Source organism: Canis lupus, chromosome 22 (assembly GCF_011100685.1).
Source record: "Canis lupus familiaris isolate Mischka breed German Shepherd chromosome 22, alternate assembly UU_Cfam_GSD_1.0, whole genome shotgun sequence".
Lineage (NCBI taxonomy): Eukaryota > Metazoa > Chordata > Mammalia > Carnivora > Canidae > Canis > Canis lupus.
Window position 1 is genome coordinate 12,139,090 of NC_049243.1, and position 9,781 is coordinate 12,148,870.

At 35.2% G+C, this 9,781-nt stretch overlaps 1 pseudogene; it reads right to left on the reverse strand.

Annotated features, from left to right (window-relative positions):
• Window positions 1–466: 466 nt before the first annotated feature.
• LOC100685986 lies at window positions 467–1,705 on the reverse strand (annotated as a pseudogene).
• Between the last annotated feature and the right edge of the window lie 8,076 nt (window positions 1,706–9,781).

The following is a 9,781-nucleotide window of genomic DNA, read 5'->3' on the forward strand; positions in this document are numbered from 1 at the left end:
AGCTGGAGCACCCCTGCACACCCAGCAGTAGTCCCACAGGCTGCAACCTGAAACCTTCATGCCTATTCTAGCAAGCCACCCCAAGCTGGAGGGCTGTTGTAGGGCCGGAGGGGTGGGTGGAGGGAGGGAGGGAGGGAGGGAGCCAGCAGGAGGAGAAGGGGAGAAGGCAGAGACCCAAGGCCATGTAATCAGCAGCAAGGTGATTGTGTGATGTGTCTTTTCACAGTTGAGTTAGATGTGCACCACCGGTTAGGATGGGAATCAATTTAAATATACTTTCTTGATCCCAGAAGTTCAACTATGTGGACAGTGGTTACACTTGACAGGATGATTGTTATAGCACAACTTATATATTTCAAATGGACATAAATTAGTATCATTTACAGTATCTTAAGATAAACTGCCTTTGAATGGGAGCTTCCTTTCCAGTACTTTTGAGGTCTACAAGACGTATCTAGAAAATGTACTACTGTGGAAAATGACTGCTTAAATCGAATGGGGGGGGAGGGGAGGGTGGTTTCTCTTTTTGATTAATTGCTGTAACACTATCCTTCGGGGGCTGAGGGAGTTTCATGTTTTCTTTAGACATCATTAGGCGCCGGAGCTCTTGCAGGACAACTTTGATGCTATATGAATTCTGCCATTTTGCTAGCATGGATATTGTTCTTGGGTCCACCACTCCATTAGAACTATTGACTCCATTCATATTAAATTTTGTTACAAATCTTACAAAGGTGGGTGCTCCTGGGTATTTAGGTCCACATTCTATTTTAAGGCTGTATATTCAGTTTTCATAAATTGTTCTTGGAGGCCCAATTATCATCCCTGTCCATCTTGTGTCATGTCTTCATCATCTTCTAGACCCCAGCTAACTGTGCCATCTCCTACTCCTTTATGGCCTTCTTCCAGTTCTTCTAACAGTTGAAAATTGCGAGGGACTTTTACTCCTGAGTTCACATTGAGGCTTGAGCCATTTCTGGGTGTTTTCCAGAACAGAGCCGAGGCATTGGGGCCAGGTAGGGGATGAGGCCAAGCCCGTGGTGGCTGCTGTCTTGCATCGCTGTCACTCCCAGATAAAGATTCTATCTATCTATCTATCTATCTATCTATCTATCTATCTATCCAGCTAAAAGAACAGAAAACTATGCACCAATATCCAATATCCCTGGTGAATATATGTGCTAAAATTCTCAACACAATATTAGTAAACCTACTTTTCAACAGCACATTAAAAGGATCATATATCATGATCAACTAAGTTACCCCTGGGATGCAAAGATTATTGAATACATGCAAATCAATATTTGCATATTAATAGAATAAAGTGTAAAAAATCACAGGATCCTCTCAATAAACACATCAAAGGATATTGATTTTTGTTTTAACAAGTAGACTCCTTGACTGGTCTCAAATTCCAAACTCTTTCTTCTGTAATAGGCAGCAGATGAAATCTCCCATCCACAGTGTTTCCAACTTCCCACTCACTTTCCACTGGACTTGTTGAAGTCTTCCCCACATACATAAAGTTCAAAAACCAGCCAAGCTTTGGGATGGAGTTTCAGATTTGGGAATTTCCCCACTGCATAGCTCCCTGCTTTAAAAGACTTCACCTCATTTTCCAACCACTCTGGTGCTCCTCTACTCTATCCTCTGACTCCTAGATTGGTGAAATTGAAACTTTTCTGTTATGTTTTACCAACCTCATGGGGGAAGTTGCCTTCAGGAGGAAAATGAATGCTCATGAACACAAATTATCACTCATTGCAATTCTCCTTTTTAAGATTTTGTTTTACTCTTTTTCCCCTGCATTTATTCATTCTTCAATTGCTGCAAATACATTTTTAGAAAATATGTTTCCAGATTTTAATCTGTTGGAGAGTTAATAATATAAAAGCTTTCCTACCATATGCAGACATGAATCCTCCATCTAGTAATTTTTAGTCTTTGTTCATTATTTGTTTCCTTTTTTAAAGATTTTATTTATTTATTTGAGAGAGAGCAAGAAAGAGAGAGAGACGGAGAGAGAGAGCACAAGCAGGGTGAGGGGCAGAGGGAGAAACAGACTCCCCCTGAACACAGAATCCAGTGTGGGACTCGTTCCCAGGACTGTAGAATCATGACCTGAGCTGAAGACAGATACCTAACAAGGGACTCACCCAAACTCCCCTATTATTTGTTTTAAATTGCTTCAAACTCTTGTAACACAAAAAAGTAAGTATGTATGTGAATGTCTTCTACCTACCTACCTTCAAACTCTTGTAACACAAAAAAGTAAGTATGTATGTGAATGTCTTCTACCTACACATATGCAATAAGTAAGTATGTATGTGAATGTCTTCTACCTACAAATAAAAGCTATTAAGTATTTTGTATGTATTATTTTGTAAATAGAATAGTGTATAGTTTTAAGTAACGTTTGCCAAATGTTTACTGATGGTCATTTGTTAACAGATAACAGAGAATAGAACTTATTTTAGATCAAATAAATTAGAACTTCAGGGTCCTTATTGCATAACAGAAATAGAATTTGAAACATATCTAACTGACAAAATTCTCTATCCTACAAGTATTAATTGAAGTGTTATACTTCATAGATCAGAAAATAGACAATCTCAAATATACATATAGTTAATAATTAGATATGTTTACAGATTGTCTTAATATATCTTTGGTTTATTTTCATGGATCATGTTGTAATAATGAATAGATCTGAAAAATATCTGTCATAATCTGATGAGAGTTAAAATTCTATACTGTGAAACTTTTTAACTAAAAAAAATATTTCTCAAAAGAAATTTCAATTGCCTATTTTAAAGAAAAATAACCTTAAAAAAAAGGAAAGAAAATACCTTATCATCCATTCTAAAAAGTAAAGTCAGCTCTAGAGTGGCTCTAGTGATTCAGGGAGATCCTGTAAAGACTTGCCCCACTTTTCTTAGAGGACTTGGCCAAATGAAACACTTGGAGAATATCCTTCTAAGAGGACTAGAAATTAAAAATCCACACAATGTATTCCATATAGTGGGGACAGGGCCTATGTCTTTTATAAATCTGAGTCTCTAAGCTTGGAACATTGCCTAAAATTTGTTAGCAGTTGGGTTGTATGAATAAAAATTATTGTTAATACTTGAAATGGAAATTAACCCCTGTGATAATTTTGGTATATTTTGGAGCTCTTTTTTTTTTTTCAGCATTATTCTGTTCACCACATAGACCCATGGAACTTCTGGGCTGCTGAGATATAGGATTCATAGTCAGCAGGACACCTAAAAGCCTAGTTTGATTTAGGTGGCTTATCCTTTGAGTTATACACTTGAACAACTCCACTTTAAATAATATATATTGTGGGGACACCTAGGTGGCTCAGTGGTTGAGCGTCTGCTTTCAGCTCAGGGCAGAGTCCTGGGATCAAGTCCCGCATCGGGCTCCCTCTGCCTATGTTTCTACCTCTTCCTCTCTGTGTGTCGTTCATGAATAAATAAATAAAATCTTTTAAAATAAATAAATGAAAAAAAATCATATATATTGTGAATCACAAATGAGGGAAACAAGTGATGAAATGGTAAAGGATCTTTATGTAAGGGTTTGCTTTTGTTTATATTTTGTTCTAGAAACTTGTGAATTTTTACAAAATGCCAATAGCATATAAGTTATGATTATGGATCTAGTACAAAGACATTGTAAAGAGATAGTACTCAGCTTTCTTTTCAACTACTGTTTGGATATAAGTACACATTTGAGATGTTGTTCCCTTAAACTCCACAAATCTGTCTTAAAAGGAAATAGAAGCTGGGACACTTGGGTGGCTCAGTCAGTTAAGCCTCCAACTCTTGGTTTGACTCAAGTCATGATCTCATGGGTCTTGGAATCAAGCCTCCCACCCAGGCTCCTCACTCAGCGAGGATTCTGCTTGAAGATTCTCTGCCTCTGCCTCTCTGCCCCTCCACCCCAACCCCTGCACAAACACACTCTCTCTCTCTCTCAAATAAATAATAAATAAATAAATAAATATTTTAAAAGGAAATAAAACCTAATAACAACTCAATTATTTACTATTTATCAAGGATAAATAATAACTATTTGAGTTTTAAAAATTTAGAAATGTGTTCCTGTGTGAAGACAAGAAAGATGATGTTTAAAGCAAGTACCCTGCATTGCAGCAAATGACTACTAATTTAGTAACTACTCATCTCTTTTACAGTTCTTTATATCCAATCCCAAATGAGCATGGGAACATAATGAGATATGTAAGAGAGAGATCAGTCAGGGAACATTTTCAGACATAGCAAGAGTGAAGTTCAGAATTCTAAGATCCTTCAAACACAGCCTGCTCTCTAGAATTTAACAACTAACTCTGGGCTGCTTAAGAACATGAGGCAAACTGCTCAGAAGAATGGAAACTGAAGAAGAGACACAAAAAAACATCTATTTTGTGATATACTTGGAAACATACACAGATGGGAGCGTTTGTGTTTAATACTTCTATTCTCTAGCATTAAATAAGCCATGTTCATTTTGAGAAGTAGTTTATTAAGGGATATATTTTGCTTTTAGAGACACGGCTGTTTTATTTCGAGTGATGACCTCAGTCTCACCTTTTAGAAGTTGGCTGAATTGAAACACTACATTTCCTACAATAGAAGTAACAAAAACATACTTTTCACAGAAAGGTACCCTATCTGCTTTTTTTCCCCCCATGCATACACTTTAGGAATGTCGTAGTATTTTCAAGGGGATATTATGTTAAAATTACTATATTATTAGTGGGTCTTACAATTTTAATGTTAGAAATCATTAGTAATTCTAATTGCAATATATCAATAGAATAAGACTATATTGACTTAATCTGCTTCTCTTCCACCTGATATATTTCCAGCTATATCTCCTACTGGCATATATTCTCTGTTTGAAATCACCTATGCGTGGGTATAAACAGGAACAGACTTGTCTTCTAAATATAAGAGTTTGTATATTTATTATAAGCTGACATTTATAGTCCAAAGCATTAGAGATAAAAGTGTTTTCTATAAAATACAAACAAAACAAAACAAAACAAAAACATACAATTGACATGATAAATTCCAAAGTGATTTTTTCTGTTAGAATATTTGTTTTCTGGGAGCACCTGGGTGGGTCAGTGGTTTAGCATCTGCCTTTGGCTTAGGTCATGATCCTGGGATCCCAGGATCAAGGCCTGCATCAGGCTCCCTGCTTCTCTCACAAGGAGTCTGCTTCTCCCTCTGCCTGTCTCTGCCTCTCTGTGTCTCTCATGAATAAATAAATAAATTCTTAAAAAAAAAAGAATATGTGCTTTCTGTTATAGAATCATAAAATAAACTGAAAGATACATACATATATACATCATACATATATATATACATTCATACATGTTCATAAATATGCACGCATATCTACACACATTTAGAAGAGAGTATAAGCCATTCTTAAGTGAGTAAAAAAACTAAAGTAAAAAACAAAAAAAAACACTAAAGTACATTTCTATGGTAATATTATCCATTGCTTACATAATACATTTTTAATATCTCTGACAACCAATAAGACTTCCCTCAGATAGGATCCTATACATCTTCCATTCACATTTTTTATGTAAAATAGAAAATATGGAAAAAAATCCTTGAAATATAGTTTAAAAAGTTTAAAACCCATAATTTGCTTCTGAATACTTCTTTGATGTTGCCCTAATTAATAGGTCATTTTACTGCATCACTAACAATTGTAGAAAGACAAAGATGAACTGTAAGAAGTGAACACACACATTTCTCTATATCCTCTCCAGAATCCATTGAAATTATAGTAAAACAATTAAAAATTAAAACTAAAATGTAACTCTAAGTGTGTAGGTATATATGCAAAGATACAGGAGGAGGAACATAGCAAATGAGAGGATTCAACAATTTCCTGGAAGATAGAAAGGCTGTGGCCATCTGTTTAATGGATGCTTCTGTGGGAGGAAATACCAGATTGTCCAATTAAAAATGAGAGCCAGTCTGACAAGCATAAATCCACATACTTTCAAGTTCAGGGCTGGAAGGTGTGAGAGAGAACAGGAGCTCAAAGAAAGGCCAAGAGGGCTAATTAATTGCCTGTTTCATAGATACAACTAAGTTTTTGACTCCTAATTTAAAGGTAACTGATACTATCTAAATATTAAATAAATTAGGAGGACAGAGACAGGCAAGAGATATGCACTGTAACAGAAATGAATCTTCTTTCTTTCGAGTAGAGAGTAAGTGGAAATATCTTCAGTTAAGACATAAAAAGAATAACATACCATTTGAAGATAGGAAAGGGAAAAATTAACAATACGTAATAATAAATATTAATTCACAAAAGCAGATATCATTTACTGAATGCTTATTAACTGCCAAGCACAGTTTTAACTGCTTTATATGAATTGATTTCTCACAATACTGCTTTCAGATGAGAAAAACAGGCATGAGAGATCAAGTAACTTTTTTAAGATCCCACAGAGCAAGTGACAGACATAAAGTTGGTATGCAGGAAAGCTTACTGCAGAGAATTTGCACTTAACTAACAGAGTTATGAGAGTTAACTCTCTTCCAGTTATGGAAGATTTAGATGAATATGATAACATTTTATAAGCAGCGATTCTTTTGCTTTTATTTAAAGCATCCATATACCTGGAAAATGTGTTGCATGCATGCTATCTCTCTTCCGTATATCCACTCTTGCCTAAATTGCCTCATTTATAAAATTGGGGGAATAAATATTGCTTAAGATTGTTGGAAAATTATGTGGATTAATATATGTTTAGGAAATGTGTGGCACAAGGATATTGATGGCATTATTTTTTATTATAATTAATATTACTACTAGTCAATTCTTTCATCTACTGTTAAATCTGTTCCAATGCAGGAGGAAACATCAGCAGTGTTTAACTCATTCTAATGTAGTGCGTGTCTCCTTTTGGCGTCGTATTGAGTACAACTCTTGTTTCACATGCTGTCCAAAAACATAACTTTCATGCAAGATGTGAATCAACTATTCCTTGTAATTCCCTAGACCTTTATATTTTTGTTTGCTCTCCATTTCCTTGCCATATACTTGGAGTATATGGCACCATGTGCTCAAACACTCAGGCCTAGTGTGTGGTAATAGCCGATCTCTCGTACAGTTATGTAAGCATGTACAAAACCAGACCCAGGTCTTAGAATCCACAATAAACTCAGTAAATCACACTTAACAAAGAGAAAAAGTTATTATATTAAGCCGTATAATACTAGTTGTAAAGGAAGCCATTAAGGAAGAAGACTCAAAGCAGATATGGAAAAGCAAAGTAGCCTCAGTCTAGAACTTGAAATTCAGGAGGCTGCGTTGGGTAACTTATCTGGCCCTTGCAGTGGATGACATGGGCATGTCAAAGGAGATAGAGATATGGTGAAAGAATAGGTACTTTTTAAATAAAAATTTTTGTCCTATAATTGAATCAAATTAAATATATGCACATACCTGTATTCTCAACTGTACTGTTTCAATTTCAAGGACAAACTGTGCTTTTAATGACCTTTGTATCCTTCTACAAAGATAGTGTAGAACATATAAAAATGAAAATATTTTGAAAGATTTAACTACACAATTGGATGGATGGAGGACAGTGGGTAGATTTCAGTTCTAAAGGTACACAATTACTTTTGAAAAAATAAGAGGCAGACTACATCAGATTATTGACCAACTTAAAAAGTTGTGATCTCAAAAATTTCTCTACATATTTATCTTCTCAATTTTATTGGTATAGTCTACTCCAAAAGAACATTAATAAATGTATACCAGTCAGCTTTTATATTAGTGACCCAGAAATCATGTTTAGAAATGGTATCATGTGTGCTATGCTAGAACAAATAATATTTATCCTTTAGAACCATTTTGTAAAAAGATGTAAATCCCTTTCAGTAATTTTGTACAAATCTAATCATTTGCATTTGTGTTGTTTATGATAATACGGGACAAATATAATAATTTTATTTGTCTAGGATTCCAATGATGATGACGGTAGCAACAACAATAATAATAGATAACATTGATCATTGACTCTGGGCAAGGGAATAACCTATTTTATTTTCAACCACCAGATGGGGTACTCTTATTACTTCTATTTTATATACTAGGTGACTGACTTTCAATGTTTAGGTAATTTACTCAGTATCATAGTGGAATGTACATTCTTAGGGTACAGGAGATTTTTTTTTTTTTTTTTTAGTTCACATTTACATCATAAGTGCCTAGCATAGGGCAGCCCCGGTGACTCAGCGGTATAGCACTGCCTTCCACTCAGGGCGTGATCTTAGAGACCCGAGATCGAGTCCCACGTCGGGCTCCCTGCATGGGGCCTGCTTCTTCCTCTGCCTGTGCCTGTGCCTCTTTCTCTCTGTGTCTCTCATGAATAAATAAATAAATAAAATTTTAAAAAAATAATAAGTGCCTAGCATAGTGTTTGAACATGGTGGATTCATAATAGAATTTATTGATTGAATGAACATAAAACATGGCACTGTTGCTATTGAATGTTGTTTTACTTTAATTTTGCTCTAACCTTCTATAATATACTGCTTCTCACTACCATGAAAGACCAGCTTAACCCAAGTACGGATTTGTGTATGTTTATTGGGAAGTATATATCACGGATGGGTATGGCTTGAGACTCTCCCCATCTGTAGAAAATTGTATGTCTCTTTTCATCCATCCTTTGAATGATTTTATAGGAAGCAATTATGGTATCTTTTTAAAGTGGCTTTCTATACCGTTGTCTACATTTACTAAGTACCTGACTTTGAAAATAGATCCCATTTCTGAAATTAGTTGTCTAAATCTTGAAAACATAGACAAGTTTACAAATGAATTCTTCTTTGTTGGTTGATATAACCAGTGACAACATATACTTATCCAAATGAGTTAATCTTCTTTGCCAAGAGCTTTTCAAAGGTCTTTATGAGAGCATAAACCTAATTCTAATGATTTCTTCTAGATAGACCACATGCAACGAGTTTACCAAGGCATTGAAATCAATTTCTTGGTTATTAAGATGATCTTACTAAGAATAATCTGAATAATGTAAGTTGAACATCTAAACATCTGAGGTTAGCCAAATGTAGTATATGAAAGCTTTCATTGCATACTCCTAGCAAGGGACAACTCCTGATTCCTGGTTTGCAGCGTTTCACGACAGGTATTTTCCACTTTGCTTTTACTTTCATTCTTATTCTTCTTCTTTTTTTTTTTTTAAAAAAAAAAACATTTTAGTATTATCCAACTTTGTAAACTAACAATTCTCCTTAGGTTTTTCATTTCTGGTGCCAAAACAACAAAGCTTCTATTCAAAGTGAAGCATCAAAACTCCATGACTTTTGCACTAGATCTCAATTTCACAAGGCAGTGAGCAAAAGCACAGTAGGATAGAGTTTTGCATGCACTGTCATTCTTGCGGTTTCAGATGTGGTGGTCAGCAGGACTGTAACATTAAAAATGCAAGTTTCATTAATGATGGTCCACAAGGAAGAGGGATGAAAGGTTACTTTGAATTGTCTTTGAAGACCATAGATAGTGAAGTAGCCTTTGATACCAGGAATCAGCGTTCGTCTACTCAAATCAAGGACATCTGTCCTCCAAAACAGGAGAGAACAAAAAATAGATATTGATGAGTAGCTCAAGCAGGGCAAAAAGATGAAAAAAATAGTTATTGCTCAGGTGTTTAGATAGCTATGGGAAAGAGTGAATAAAAGTGGACAACCCTTCCTTTGGAAAA